We start from the raw sequence: 16,376 nt of genomic DNA, 5'->3' as shown, positions 1-16,376 counted from the left end.
AGCGAGAGAGAAAGAGAGAGAAAGATGTAACATGAATGGCCCACCTATTCAGTCACATGATCCTAACACCACCCAGGCTATCTTCCAATTCAACAACCTGAGTGTCTACATGAAGACAGACAGACAGACAGACAGACAGACAGACAGACAGACAGACAGATAGATAGATAGATAGATAGATAGATAGATAGATAGATAGATAGATAGATAGATAGATAGATAGATAGATAGATATGAAAGGCACTATACTGTATAACAGATAGATAGATAGATAGATAGATAGATAGATAGATAGATAGATAGATAGATAGATAGATAGATAGATAGATAGATATGAAAGGCACTATACTGTATAACAGATAGATAGATAGATAGATAGATAGATAGATAGATAGATAGATAGATAGATAGATAGATAGATAGATAGATAGATATGAAAGGCACTATACTGTATAACAGATAGATAGATAGATAGATAGATATGAAAGGCACTATACTGTATAATAGATAGATAGATAGATAGATAGATAGATAGATAGATAGATAGATAGATAGATAGATAGATAGATAGATAGATAGATAGATAGATATGAAAGGCACTATACTGTATAATAGATAGATAGATAGATAGATAGATAGATAGATAGATAGATAGATAGATAGATAGATAGATAGATAGATATGAAAGGCACTAGACTGTATAACAGATAGATAGATAGATAGATAGATAGATAGATAGATAGATAGATAGATAGATAGATAGATAGATAGATATGAAAGGCACTAGACTGTATAACAGATAGATAGATAGATAGATAGATAGATAGATAGATAGATAGATAGATAGATAGATAGATAGATAGATAGATAGATAGATATGAAAGGCACTATACTGTATAACAGATAGATAGATAGATAGATAGATAGATAGATAGATAGATAGATAGATATGAAAGGCACTAGACTGTATAACAGATAGATAGATAGATAGATAGATAGATAGATAGATAGATAGATAGATAGATAGATAGATATGAAAGGCACTAGACTGTATAACAGATAGATAGATAGATAGATAGATAGATAGATAGATAGATAGATAGATAGATAGATAGATAGATAGATATGAAAGGCACTATACTGTATAATAGATAGATAGATAGATAGATAGATAGATAGATAGATAGATAGATAGATAGATAGATAGATAGATATGAAAGGCACTAGACTGTATAACAGATAGATAGATAGATAGATAGATAGATAGATAGATAGATAGATAGATAGATAGATAGATAGATAGATAGATATGAAAGGCACTATACTGTATAACAGATAGATAGATAGATAGATAGATAGATAGATAGATAGATAGATAGATATGAAAGGCACTATACTGTATAACAGATAGATAGATAGATAGATAGATAGATAGATAGATAGATAGATAGATAGATAGATAGATATGAAAGGCACTATACTGTATAACAGATAGATAGATAGATAGATAGATATGAAAGGCACTATACTGTATAATAGATAGATAGATAGATAGATAGATAGATAGATAGATAGATAGATAGATAGATAGATATGAAAGGCACTATACTGTATAACAGATAGATAGATAGATAGATAGATAGATAGATAGATAGATAGATAGATAGATAGATAGATAGATAGATAGATATGAAAGGCACTATACTGTATAACAGATAGATAGATAGATAGATAGATAGATATGAAAGGCACTATACTGTATAATAGATAGATAGATAGATAGATAGATAGATAGATAGATAGATAGATAGATAGATAGATAGATATGAAAGGCACTATACTGTATAATAGATAGATAGATAGATAGATAGATAGATAGATAGATAGATAGATAGATAGATATGAAAGGCACTAGACTGTATAACAGATAGATAGATAGATAGATAGATAGATAGATAGATAGATAGATAGATAGATATGAAAGGCACTATACTGTATAACAGATAGATAGATAGATAGATAGATAGATAGATAGATAGATAGATAGATAGATAGATAGATATGAAAGGCACTATACTGTATAACAGATAGATAGATAGATAGATAGATAGATAGATAGATAGATAGATAGATAGATATGAAAGGCACTATACTGTATAACAGATAGATAGATAGATAGATAGATAGATAGATAGATAGATAGATAGATAGATAGATATGAAAGGCACTATACTGTATAACAGATAGATAGATAGATAGATAGATAGATAGATAGATATGAAAGGCACTATACTGTATAACAGATAGATAGATAGATAGATAGATAGATAGATAGATAGATAGATAGATATGAAAGGCACTATACTGTATAACAGATAGATAGATAGATAGATAGATAGATATGAAAGGCACTATACTGTATAACAGATAGATAGATAGATAGATAGATAGATAGATAGATAGAATTTGGTATAGTAGGCAGGATTAGATAGAGATAGATAGATAGATAGATAGATAGATAGATAGATAGATAGATAGATAGATAGATAGATATGAAAGGCACTATACTGTATAATAGATAGATAGATAGATAGATAGATAGATAGATAGATAGATAGATAGATATGAAAGACACTATACTGTATAACAGATAGATAGATAGATAGATAGATAGATAGATAGATAGATAGATAGATAGATAGATAGATAGATAGATAGATAGATAGATAGATCTGAATGATGGATGTTTGTCTCCAAAAGACAAATTAAGCTCAATAAATAAATAAATAAAAACTATTATCATATTATGACAAACAATAACCCTTCTCAAATATACCCAGAATGACTAACAAGAAAGAAAACATCTGCCTTGGCAGTCCCAGTCCCTGTGAGGCGCTGTACAGGGGTATTGCTGTTGGTATAAAGGAGCCCCCCTTAGCATTTCCTGACACACTTCTGCTGAATGATTTATTGGCTAAAAGTCCTCCGTGTTGGTGTATCACAGAGGTTTGTTACGACCTCCAGGGGGTCCCATAACAGACCCTGCCCTTTTATTTAGCTTGTTGATTTGGTGGTCCTCTCTTGAAGTCATGTGACCAGCCTAGCACACTACACTGGCCATCACAGATCTGTAGAAGATGTGAAGGATGGCACTGCCCACATTAAAGTAACACAGTCTCCTAAGGATTAAGACCCTGCTCTGCCCTTTCTTCTATAGCTTCTCTGTAGGACTTTGTCACTTGAGTACGACCGTCCATAATTGGTGTTATTTATCACAAGCTTCACTCACCAGAAAGGCTGTTCTGATGGCCATCAGCTTACCCGATTTGTAAATACATTCCAGATGAGTCCCATTGTCTGTTATTTTAAATGTTAAGAGTCGTTAACCTCTTGCATATGGGTAAAATGACATCAGCGGTTTAGCGCCATTTAGCCAGCCGCTCAACCCATTGTGTTGAAAACCTGCAGACCGACCCGCCTGTTTAGAATGGTCGAGCCGCTCCTTTCAACAGCTGTTCACCTTGACCATTGTGTCCTCTGTCAGATAAATGCGAAACCCAAGAATAACGTATTATGTTTTGGTTTTTTTTTCTTTTCCACCCATGATAAATTCCTGGCTTCCCTGAATGGAATCCACCTGGACTCGGAGAGGATGTTTTTACAAAGGGCACGTTTGACGTTGTTCATGGTGCAGATTGTCCCTTTTTTTTTTTATATGTGCCAAAGTCCCATCTGTGTGAAGTGGTGCTGGACTGGCAGCAGAGTAATAGGGGTAAAATATCGCCAGGCTGGCAAATAACATCTAAGGGGTGAGTAAAGGAAGTGCACTGGCAGTAAAAGGGGGTCTGCCTTTTCAGTTTAAGAAAAAGGACATTAACAGGAGACTTGATTCAAATGTTTAAAATTATGAAGGGGATTAGTCCAGTGGATTGAGACGGTGACATTAAAATGAGTTCATCAAGAACATGGGGACACAGTTGGGAACTTAATGGTGCAAACATGAAGTTTTTCTTCACATAGGGATCCACAGACACATGGAATGAGTGACCAAGTAGTGTGGTGGACAGTAAGACTTTAGGGACTTTCAAAACTCAATGTGATGATATTTTAGAAGAATTAAGTGGACAGGACTTGGAGGTGTGATGGGCTCGATGGCCTGTTATCATCTTGAGTGTTGTAATGTTAAGTTTAAGGTGGCGAGTGTTAATCAGTGGTGAAATGGCAGCGGGACAGCTGGAAATCTGGGCTGAAACCCATCATTAGGATTACTTCATTATTAAGACGTCATAACTCAGGGTCCCACCCATTAGGATCACCCTATACTTACATGAAAAACAGACTTCAGTGTTTGATTCTTTAATACATTTGCAAAACATGGAGACTAAGCTGGCACCCTTGGCACCTTTCAGAATCCCAAATCGCTTCAGTTCCTGCAGTGTTCTATTAAAATTTTTGCTCAGCTCGAAAATTCTCTTCAAATTTATAGCAGTTCTAAGAAATGAAATCCCCTCAGTCTTTAATTTATGAATGGGCTGGATGGGCATCCCGGCCAGAAGAGGGGATGGTTCCTTACCTGGACAGGAGGCTCCTTGCAGGCAGACAGGCATCCTGGCCCAAGAAGGAGAAGGGGATCAGATCTGGAAGAGGGGGCCAGAAAGGATGGACGGACAGGACAGCCCACCAGAAAGGGAAGATGCCGCTGGGTACTTTTTACTCCCCCAGCATGCTAGATGTCAGTGGCCCCGGATATCAGTGCCCAGTAGGGCAAGCTGGGAAGTGTAGTTTGGCAACACAGCCCTGCTGGGGTCCGTGGGTGCTGCAAGGGGAGATGAGCTCCCTAAAATCGAACTTCCATATGACCCGGAAGTGCTTCCTTCAGGCAATGGTCCTGGCACACCGGAAGTACCCCCGGGTCCTTTAACTCTTTGAGGGCTGAATATTATTTTCCAAAAAAATAAATAAATAAATTCTTTGAAATGCACACAAAGCAATAGTTTGACACACAAATCAACATAAAACATCTGTTGCTTCACGCGGTGGCCACCAGTTCGCCGTGTCTTGTGGCTCAAGCCGCTCACAGGTACCAGGCTGGCTGCCAGGCTGTCTTCATGTGGCGGCGGGTGGGGCAGCAATGACAGTTTGGTTTCGGCCCCTTGTCATTGTAAGCGACGGTCTTCCCAGACAGACGTTGCCGTTGGCGCGTCAGCTACACAAACCAGTTCAGCACCACAATCAGCTGGGGATCGATGAGCTGATGCTGGTACCTCACATTCGCTTTCGATCACCGGTATCAACAGCAGAGTCCGACAAGTCAGGGTGGATCCGGTTCAGGGATAATACGCAAAACGTCATCCACGGAGTATTTTGCTTTACACATTGGCTTCGATCTCTCGCCAGATGCCGATGCCCATTTTGCCATCATTTGCTCCTCGCTACTCACGCAAGCAAAGCGAATCTCAGACAAACCAACAAAGCCAACGTCCCTTCTACCAAACAGAGTGGAATAAAAACGGAAACGGCGAGGTTTGCCACTGTTTATAGCTGAAGACCGTCGTCAGCCCCTCCTGTTGACAAAAGTCAACAGCCGCCATGAAAGAGTTAATAAAAGGGGCCGCACTCCCTTGTCCAGTTGAGTCGGAGCTGGGAGGAAGAAAGGCAACACTCAACTGGAGGAGGAGGAGGAGGAGGGCAGGGCAGTGGTGAGAGTATCACGGAGAGAGGAATTGTGGGTTGTAGAGAGATCACTGGTGCTTAGGCTACTTTGAGGTATTGTGGAAGGTTTGGAGAATAGACCACCCTTTATTTGAACCCGTGTTGGGGGGGCTTGCTGACATCCCCGGTTTCCATCACAACGTGCAGCTCTGAGTCGTGTTCCGGCATGATGAGCACTCTGGAGGGTGCAATAGGAAGTGAAACCAGTAGTCACTTTTGAACTTCGTATTCTAGCCTGTTGTTCTTTTTTAAACGTGATGCCTTCAGTCCCTGATCGCGGCCGTTCACGCTCATGATGGCAGTTTTATATTTCATTGTGGAATTTTAAACGACTCCAAATGGCCAAGAGCTTCTGGGTTTAATCAGCGTGACTTAGTTCCGCGGTTGGCCGCACAAACTTCACGCCGTACATTCAAAACACTATTGAAAGAGGCTTTGCAGTACCTTTGGTTTTGAGCCAAAGCCCAGCCTGATCAATAGCGGGGGTCCGTTTCCTCACGTCCCGACGACTTCCTCTTCTCTGGGAATGAGGAGGTAGAGAAAGCGTTTGACTTGCGTGGTGTGCGGTGTCCATTCAGCGTGTGATATGAAACATTAGAAATCTGAAAAGCGAGAGGAGACCATGCAGTCCATCAAGTCCACTTTGCTTTTTTTTTCTTCCTGGTTTGTACTTGGTCAAAAGTCTGTGGACACCTGAGCAGGGCCATCTTAACCGCATCATAGACCCCCCGGACAAAGCAGAGCACTGGGACCCCTGTTTTGATAGCAAAACGGAAACATAGATAGGCATCAGAAAAAAAAATGTTGGCCACTATGCCCAGGGTGCCCATGCATTAAGACAGCTCTGCACCTGAGTCCATCACAACTATATGACCTTTTAGGGTTAGGGTTAGGGTTAGGGTTAGGATTACATTACTTTCCAAAATGGTGGCCATTAATATGGAGTTGTCCGACCATTTCGGGCTATTAAAGCCTTCACTCTTCATTCCATGACATTTTGGAGTGTGTCAGTCAGCGTTTTTGCGCGCTTTCAGCCAAAAGAGACTTTGTGAGTTGTTGGATGAGAAGACCTGCCTCGCAAATGAGGTCCAATTCTTCCCAAAAGTAGTCAATAAAACATTAGAACATTAGAAAACACTATCAGAAATTTGAGAAAAGAGAGTCCTTCAGCCTCGTTCGTTTAGCTAAGCTAGACGTATAGCTAAGCTGTCCCAATAACTCACCCAGACCCTTGTCAAAGGTTCTCAATGTTTCTGCTTTGACTACATTGGGGGTCCAACCCCAGTCCTGGTGGGCCTCAGTGGCTGCAGGTTTTCATTCTAACCATCTTCTTAATTAGTGAGCCATTTTTGCTGTTGATTCACTTGTTTTGCCTTCATTTCAATTGACGTGACTCAAACACCTTAGTTGTTTCTTTTTCCTTAATGAGCAGCCAAACAATAAAAAGACACAAAACAAGACCAGCTAACCTGAAAAAAAAGAAAGGTGAAGGTCTTGGTCATGTTGGTCTGCTCAGGTCACCCAAAACATCTGGACGGTGATCTTGGGATAAACAGAAAATCAACAGTCTGCTGGGGCAGAATGAGAGCAGCAACAAGTCCTGATATTCAATAACGGCTTCAATTAACAGCAAGAACCGGCTTCTCATTAAGGAAGTGGTTGGAGTGAAACTGGCTGGAGTTTGACGTCGCAAGTTAGCTGGTCTTCTGTTGGCTCGTTTCACATCTCATTTCTGTTTGGCTACCATTTAATGAAGAAACGAATCAATTCAAAGGACTAAGTCCTTAAAAACAGGGCTATTAAAATGAAGGGAAAAGGAGTTAATTAGCAGTGAAAACTGGTCAATGATTAGGAAAAGGGTTGGAATGAAAAGCTGCAGCCACTGCGGCCCACCAGGACAGGAGTTGGATAACCCTGGTCTACATGTCTCGGTAATAATCAGATTGAAACAACTCTTTGCATAAAGAAGTGCTTCCTTACTCCATCCATCCTCTTCCGCTTATCCAAGGTTGGGTCGCGGGGGCAGCAGCTTGAGCAGAGATGCCCAGACTTCCCTCTCCCCGGCCACTTCTTCTAGCTCTTCCGGGAAGAATCCCAAGGCATTCCCAGGCCAGCCGAGAGACATAGTTCCTCCAGCGTGTCCTGGGTCTTCCCCGGGGCCTCCTCCCAGGTTGGACGTGCCCGGAACACCTCACCAGGGAGGCGTCCAGGAGGCATCCTGATCAGATGCCCGAGCCACCTCATCTGACTCCTCTCGATGCGGAGGAGCAGCGGCTCTACTCTGAGCTTCTCACCCTATCTTTAAGGGAAAGCCCAGACACCCTGCGGAGGAAACTCATTTCAGCCGCTTGTATTCGCGATCTCGTTCTTTCAGTCACTACCCATAGCTCATGACCATAGTTGAGGGTAGGAACATAGATCGACTGGTAAATTGAGAGCTTTGCCTTATGACTCAGCTCCTTTTTCACCACGACAGACCAATGCAGAGCCCGCATTACTGCGGATGCCGCACCGATCCGCCTGTCGATCTCACGCTCCATTCTTCCCTCACTCGTGAACAAGACCCCGAGATACTTGAACTCCTCCACTTGGGGCAGGATCTCACTACCAACTCTGATAGGGCACTCCACCCTTTTCCGGCTGAGGACCATGGTCTCGGATTTGGAGGTGCTGATTCCCATCCCAGCCGCGAACCGATCCAGAGAGAGCTGAAGATCATGGCCTGATGAAGCAAACAGGACAACATCATCTGCAAAAAGCAGTGACCCAATCCTGAGCCCACCAAACTGGACCCCCTCAACACCCTGGCTGCGCCTAGAAATTCTGTCCATAAAAGTTATGAACAGAATCGGTGACAAAGGGCAGCCCTGGCGGAGTCCAACTCTCGCTGGAAACGGGTTCGAATTACTGCCGGCAATGCGGACCAAGCTCTGGCACCGATCGTACAGGGACCCAACAGCCCTTATCAGGGGGTCCGGTACCCCATACTCTCGGAGTACCCCCCACAGGATTCCCCGAGGGACACGGTCGAATGCCTTTTCCAAGTCCACAAAACACATGTAGACTGGTTGAGCAAACTCCCATGCACCCTCCAGGACTCTGCTAAGGGTGTAGAGCTGGTATACTGTTACGCGAACAGGATGAAAACCACACTGTTCCTCCTGAATCCGAGGCTCGACTATCCGACGGACCCTCCTCTCCAGGAGGGTCTAACTAACTTACTTTAGTCCTAAATTCACATCCATCTTAATTTTCACTATGTGATTCACCATTAAGTTGAATGACCTCGTGTTTGGACCAGGACAGGCCATTCAGCCCAACAGAGCACGCCCATCCTGTCCACCTAAATCCTCTAAAGCAACATCAAGCCCTGCTGTCCACCACACTACAAGTATCTGTGGTTCTCTGTGTGAAGAAAAACTTCCTAATGTTTGTGTATAATTAAACCTTAACAAGTTTCCAACTGTGTCCCCATGTTCTTGATGAACTCATTTTAAAGTCACCGTCTCGATCCAGTGGACTAATTCCCTCATATTTTGAAACACTTCAGTTAGGTCTCCTCTTCATCTCCTGTAAAGGCTCAGCTCTTTTAATTTTTCCTCATAATTCATCCCCTGTAGCCCCCGAATCAGCCAAGTTGCTCTTCTCTGGACTTTCTCTTGTGCTGATATGTCCTTTTGTAGCTTTGAGACTTCCCACCGTGTATTCAAACCTAACAGTTTTACTTCCTACGTGTAATACTTTACATATACTGATATTAAATTTTATCGTCCACAAATCTGCCTAAGCCTGTATGCTCTCCAAGTCCCCCTGTGATACTTTAGCTGATGATCGTGTCAAGTCCACTACGACTCTAAAATCTTTTAATCTTTCATCCTAACTCATCCCCTGTAGCCTTGTAATCAGCCTAGTCGCTCTTCTATGGAGTTTTTCTTGTGCTGCTATATCCTTTTGTAGCCTGGAGACCAAAACTGCACACCCAGTACTCCAGATGAGGCCTCATTACAGAATTTCTATGTAACACCTCGCTGCGGCAGATAGATGCTCATTTCTGGAAGGTGGGCCTGTCTCCTTGGGGTTTGCCATCCGGGATCCCAAACTGTTTTATCATGTGGTGGGTGCGGCCACATGCTCTACCAGTGTGTGCTCCCTGACCTATGTCCTTTTTGTAGCTTGGAGACCAAAACTGCACCCAGTACTCCAGATGGGGCCTCACCAGTGTGTTATAAAGACTTGAGCAGAACCTCCTGTGACTTGTACTCCACACATCAAGACGCTATATAACCTGTTTGCCTTTTTAATGGATTCTGAACACTGTCTGGAAGTTGATCGTGATGAGTCCATCATGACTCCTAAATCCTTATCATAAGGTGGACTTTCGATTTTCAGACCTCCTATTGTGTATTCAAACCTCACATTTTTACTTCGTATGTGTAATGTGTTACATTTATGGACATTCATTTCATCTGCCAGGCCTTTCTGCTGTCAAAGTGCCTCTCTGAATATTCAATGGATTCTCAGTTTTCCACCAATCTTCCTAGCTTGGTATCATCTGCAGACTTAACCACCTTGTTACTTATATTCCTATCAAAGTCATTTAAATATTAAAAATAGCAGCGCCCCCTGCACTGACCCCTGCTGGTCACCACTCCACTCCACCACATCACAACATCCAAAACATCTCCCGAGAGTAACTTGTCCCAACCATCTAAGAACAGTTTGGTGACCAACAATGCCTATTCCAGCATGATGGAGCATCATGCCAAGTGGGTCGGGGAACAAAACATCTAAATTTTGGGTCCATGGCCAGGAAACTCCCCAGACCTTTAATCCCATTGACAATTTGTGGTCAATCCACAAGAGACAGGTGGACAAACAAAAACCCACCAATTCTGACAAACTCCAAGTATTGATTATGCAAGAATGGGCTGCCATCAGTCAGGATTTGGTCCAGACGTTGGACAGCCTGTCAGGGTGAATGGCAGAGGTCTTGAAAAAGAAAGAAGGACCAACACTGCCAATATCTGACTCTTTGCATAAACTTCATGTCATTGTCAATAAAAGCCTTTGAAACTTATGAAATCCTTGAAATTCTACTTCAGTACACCACAGAAACATCAGACAAAAAGATCTAAAAACACTGAAGCACTAAACTCTGTGAAAACCAACACTTTGGTCATTCTCAAAAGTTTTGGCTACGACTGTACCAGGGTGACCAGAACTGCACACAACACTCCAGATGTGGTCTCTCAAATGTTAACACCTCATGGTCTGTATTGGGAGACCCCAATAACGCAAGAAGATGTCTAAAGGCGCTTCATCCTAATTGAAATTCCTGCATCTCAAAAGCTCCATCTGGCTACAAGAAGCTCAAGTTGAGAAGCAGCTTCATCACAGGGCACGTCCTTTCTCATGGACCGCAGACTGTCATGAAATCCAGTGTCACTTGAGCAGTCTGTCATAATGCACAGATTAGTGGAGTGTTGCAGTAGTGGCTGCCCTTCTAGAAGTTTCTCCCACCTCCACAAGAGGTTCTCTCTGAAGCTCAGCCATCAGGTTCCTGGTCACACTTTTCTTTCCAAGGTTTCTTCTCCCCCAGTTGCTTAGTTTGGTGGGGTCCTTTCCACACCCTTAAAAGAAAGCAGCGTTGCCCCCCTTTTTTCTTTTCGTTTTCTTTGCATGTGACTACTTCTTTGACATCTTGTAAGGAAAGCACTTTGAGTCCCATCATTTGTATCAAAATGTGCCATAGAGAGAAATGTTGTTGTTGTTTGCCCTCGGGTCATCACTTTCTCATCTCATTCTGAATTCTCGACATATGGCTGTGGTTTGTCCACATTTGTTTTGTTTTGTTTTTATCAGGGATGTGTCAAATGCTTTAAAAAATACCAGAAAGCTGAATTTCAAATGATGTGTTAGTTAAACAAAAACATCTGGAAGTGACAGCGGACATGCTGATATTAAAGGAGGGAAATCAATCCCTTGTGGCCTTTCAGTCCAGTCTTGTCGGAGGCCCAGGCACTAGAGTGCCGATAAAGTTTGTGTTTGTTGTTCTTTACTATCGAGGCGACTCGATTCCAAATCCCTTAGAGACAGCAACAGTTTTGAAGATCAATAGGACACCGAAACCTGGGAAGTGCTGCTTTGACGGGAGATGTGACTTGGTGGCGAGGACATTGGACTGAAAAACGCAGAAGGTTATGAGGTCAGACCGTCACCTTGGACTGACTTCGTAATGACGAGCAGGTCACTTCCCTGTCAGTGTAACCATATGTGGCAGAATTTCTCAATCATTTGGAGGTGGCTAAAAATAAAAATGAATGTTATGTCCATGACAGGCTTTAACCCTCCATGTAGCGGTCACAAAGATGCTAGGATTCACACCGTTGAAACATGGTTTTCTTCTTCTTCTTCTTTTGACTGTTCCCATTTAGGGGACGTCACAGTGCGTCACCTGTCTCTATCTCTCCCTATCTTTTACATCACTTTCTGCCACAACGACTGCCTTCATGTCCTCCCTTACCACATCCATAAACTTCATCTTTGGCCTTCACCTTACTGCACTGTTCTGCCACACTACACTCCACCTTTACCAGAGTGCAAATCCTGCTGACTATGCCAAGTGCTTTGCTGTGAACACATACACACCATGAGTCATCTCGTTTCACAGATTTATACTGTGGTAACAGCCAGTCACGACCCATAAACCCGCAACCTCTGGATTGCAACAACTCTTATAAGCAGTCCCCTTTAACAGCTTGAGCTAAAGAAGAACTTTATTAAATCTTCACATAATGACAGGCTGCATACTGCAAAATGGAGCACTCTAAGTTGACACTAGCTGAGCTGTTCCAATCGCTCAAACCTCACCTTATTGTGTAGCTCCGCCACACCACACTCCACCTTCACCACAGTGCAAATCCTGCCGACTATGCCAAATATTTTGGTTCAACCTCACATACACCATGAGTCCTCTCGTTTTCACAGATTTGCACTGAGGTAACAGTCGTTGGACAGCTGCAAACCTGCAATGTCCAGACTGCAACAGCCTTCAGAAGAGCTAAAGAAGAACTTTATTAAATCTACACATAGGGACAGGTTGTGTATTAGAAAATGGTCTCTGGTGGCATCAGCTGAGATGTCACTCTCACTTAACCCTCATCTTACTGGGCAGCTCCGCCACACCACACTCCACCCTCACCACTGTGCAAATCCTGCTGACTACGCCAAATGTTTTGTTGTAAACCCACACACACCGTGAGTCCTCTCGTTTCACAAAGTTGCACTGTGGTCAACTGCCACTGGATACCTGTAAACCCACAACTTGTGGATTACAACAGCTCTCATAAGCAATCCCTATTAACAACATGAGCTAAAGAAGAACTTCATTAACTCTTTGCACAGGGACAGGTTGTGTATTGCAAAATGGAGTGCTCTCTGGTGACATCAGCTGAGCTGTCCCACTCGCTCAACCCTCACCTTACTGTGTAGCTCTGCCACACCACACTCCACCCTCACCACAGTGCAAATCCTGCCGACTATGCCAAATGTTTTGGTTCAAACTCACATACATCATAAGTCCTCTCATTTTCACATATTTGCACTGAGGAAACAATTCTGCAATGTCCAGATTACAACAGCCTTCAGAAGTAGTCCACCTTAAAGGCCTGAGCTAAAGAAGAACTTTATTAAATCTTCACATAGGGACAAGCTGTGTATTACAAAATGGTCTCTGGTGACATCAGCTGAGCTGTCACTCTTACTAAACCACCATTATACTGGGCAGCTCCGTCACACCACACTCCACCCTCACCACAGTGCAAATCATGCTGACTACGCCAAATGTTGTGTTGTGAACCCACAAACACCATAAGTCCTCTCGTTTCACAAAAGCTAGTCTAATCTTCCTCTTGTGTTATTGATTCTTTCAAACTATTAGAATCATCGCCACACCGCTTGGGAAAGATATATCTTTATGTAGGTAATCTCTAATGAACCTCTTCCCAGGGATCATATGCCTCCTGCTGGATACAGGGACTACCCACCCACCACTGCCTGAGGGCACCATGTACCCTTGAACCTTGGACCATTCCAATCTGATTTTGCTTTCACCTCAGGTGTTACTGTTCTAAAAGCGTCGTGCTGGCCAATGCCATTGAAACTCGTGTTGGAATTCCCTGTGACACACTCATTAATGATACCAAACAAGCAACTGTTATAAAGTTCAATCCAACTAATTCCTGGATAATGGATAGCAACTCTTTACTTAGTGACAAACATATTTTTTTTTCTGAATTCCTGGTCTTGAATCTTTCGATTTTTGACTCTGTGTTTTGATTGCATCTTGGCCACAGACGAAAGGTTCCTTCTGATTCCTGGATTTGACCTTGACCCGTATTTTGGTTTGCCAAATCCTCTAGTCATTTTAATATTTTAATAATAATAATAATTCTCACTAGTCAAAGCACTTTAAATAGGGAGTGGGGAGCCACTTCAACCACCACTAATGTGTAGCCTCCACCTGGATGATGTGATGGCAGCCATTTTTCTGCCAGTACAAACTGGCATCTTCTCCAGGGTTTGCCTCTACCTTGCACCCAGTGCTTGCTGGGGTGGGCTCCAGCATACCCCAGAACCCTGCTCTCTATAAACGGTTTGGAAAATGAATAGATGGATGGATTGGAATTGTTTCTTTGGGCAGGCAATGTGGTCTCATGGTGGAATGGCAGCCCACTGTGCTGCAGTTACAAGCCCCTCCATTGTCTGATGATGTGCACCTAACAATAAACTGCCTAGCAGCTCACATCTATAAGATAATAATATAAGTAATAATTCTTTGCATTTATATAGCACTTCAGTGAGTGGGGAGCCATTTCAGCCACCACTAATGGTAGCACCCACCTGGATGATGTGATGGCAGCCATTTTTACACTCACCACACATTAGCTATTAGGTAGTGAAGTGGTGAGAGAGAGGAGGGGATGATAAGGAGGCCAGAATGACCTGCAGGCTGTGGTGGGTAATTTAGTCTGGACATCGGGATACACCTTACTCTTTATGAATGATGCCCATGGATGTTTAATTACCACAGAGTCAGGACCTCAGTTTCACATTTAATCCGAAGATCTGTAGCATTTTTACAATGCAGTGTCACCGTCACTGGGCATTGGGATCCACACACAGACTACTGCTGGCCTCACCAACACCTCTTCAAGCAGCAACCCAAGCTTCTCTAAGATGGTCTCCCCTCCAAGTACTGGCTGGGCCTGAACATAGATAGATAGATAGATAGAATTTGGTATAGTAGGCAGGATTAGATAGATAGATAGAGATAGATAGATAGATAGATAGATAGATAGATAGATAGATAGATAGATAGATAGATAGATAGATAGATAGATAGATAGATAGATAGAAAGAATTTGGTATAGTAGGCAGGATTAGATAGAGATAGATAGATAGATAGATAGATAGATAGATAGATAGATAGATAGAAAGAATTTGGTATAGTAGGCGGGATTAGATAGAGATAGATAGATAGATAGATAGATAGATAGATAGATAGATAGATAGATAGATAGATAGATAGATAGATAGATAGATAGATAGATAGATGTGAAAGGCACTATATGATAGATAGATAGACAGATAGACAGATGTGAAAGGCACTGTAGAATAGATAGATAGATAGATAGATGTGAAAGGCACTATATGATAGATAGATAGATAGATAGATAGATAGATAGATAGATAGATAGATAGATAGATAGATAGATGACTACAGAGAGTCAGGACCCCGGTTTTACGAGGTGCCATTTTGCCAACACAGTGTCCCTGTCACTGTACTTGGGCATTGGGATTCACACACATACCCCCTGCTGGCCTCACCAACACCTCTTCTAGCAGTGATCCCAGCTTTTTCTTAGATGTTCTCCCATCCAAGTACTGGCCGGGTCTGAACAGGCTTAGCTTCAGGTGGATGACCCCTTCTGAAGTACATTATTTAATAAAAATAATAATACATTTTATATATATGGCGCCTTTCCCATGCATTGACCTTGGACTCTTTTTGGACAGAAAACGTTGTGGATTTTGCTTGTTCTTCTCATGGCTACATTACTGTTTCTGGGCACTCTAATTTCCTCCCCTATATTTCCATAAATCGAGCCCACACAAGTTCATGACTGGTAAAACGTGTGAGTCAATGTATGGTGTGCCAGTTACTATATTTAACAATATGAAAAAAATCCAGTTTTTCTTTTCAGTCACTTTTATAAAATTCATAAATATAATAAAAACTCCTGGAAGGCGTTCCTCAAAAAGGAACACAAAGTCACATCCATGCCAGGCGGGCAGACCCCAGCCACCCGCGGCTCCTCCTCATTTCTCTTTTGCTCTCTCTCTCTCTCGATTTTTTTTCTTCTTATAAACAATGGACGTATGGGCCCTCCTTTCTCCTTCTTGCTATTTTTTGCTCCTGTGTTTTGAAGATAGAATTGTTTTCTTCTCTAATACGTTTTTTTCTTTTCTTTTGGATTTGCTTGTGCAATCTGACTTCCGGCAATTATTCACTTCTCTTTTAACCCAAAATGCCTTGGAGTTATGAACTAGGAGTTAGGCCAGTAAGTCATGACATCACCATTTGTCGTCTCTACCATGCCGGC

At 42.2% G+C, this 16,376-nt stretch overlaps 1 protein-coding gene across 14 annotated transcripts in view; it reads right to left on the bottom strand.

The window, feature by feature from the left end:
• Positions 1–16,376, bottom strand: part of eng (endoglin) — a 160,268-nt gene that overhangs the window by 72,561 nt on the left and 71,331 nt on the right. The window lies entirely within an intron of this gene.

The sequence above is a fragment of the Erpetoichthys calabaricus genome, chromosome 9, assembly GCF_900747795.2.
Source record: "Erpetoichthys calabaricus chromosome 9, fErpCal1.3, whole genome shotgun sequence".
Taxonomy (NCBI): Eukaryota; Metazoa; Chordata; class Cladistia; order Polypteriformes; family Polypteridae; genus Erpetoichthys; species Erpetoichthys calabaricus.
This window is presented reverse-complemented; position numbering and strand designations above follow the sequence as displayed.